We start from the raw sequence: 500 nt of genomic DNA, 5'->3' as shown, positions 1-500 counted from the left end.
ATTATGTAACAATATATATTACCGTGAAAAGTAACAGATATGTTATTCAAAGTCCCAGTTCAAGGTGAACATACATAAAGCGTATTCTCAAAAGTGTAAAGCTTTAAAAATTTTAATGATTATCTGATAACATATTATTAGGTGTACAACTTTGCTTCCGCCATTTTTCTATAGATGGCTTTAGCGGTAAGTGGTGATCGAAATAAATAGATCATAGACGTCATACGATAAACTTGGGCATCTATCAACATAACCCCATAGAAACATTAGTCGATTTGTGTCTGCATCATAAAGTTATTCTCGATTGAAAATGTCAGTTTACGAGCCAAATTCTCGTCATTTGCGGGAGGTTTTAATTTTCTGCTTCAATATGAAGAAATCTGCGGCTGAGACCTTACGGAGAAAAACTCTTAAAATTTGAGTGTTTACACTTTAATAAACACTGAAAAAATACACTCAAGGTAACACTCAATTAATGATTATTTTGGACGCTCAACCTG

The sequence above is a fragment of the Trachymyrmex cornetzi genome, unplaced genomic scaffold, assembly GCF_001594075.2.
Source record: "Trachymyrmex cornetzi isolate Tcor2-1 unplaced genomic scaffold, Tcor1.1 scaffold235, whole genome shotgun sequence".
NCBI lineage: Eukaryota > Metazoa > Arthropoda > Insecta > Hymenoptera > Formicidae > Trachymyrmex > Trachymyrmex cornetzi.
The sequence above is the reverse complement of the archived record's forward strand: the minus strand, read 5'-3'. Positions refer to the sequence as shown.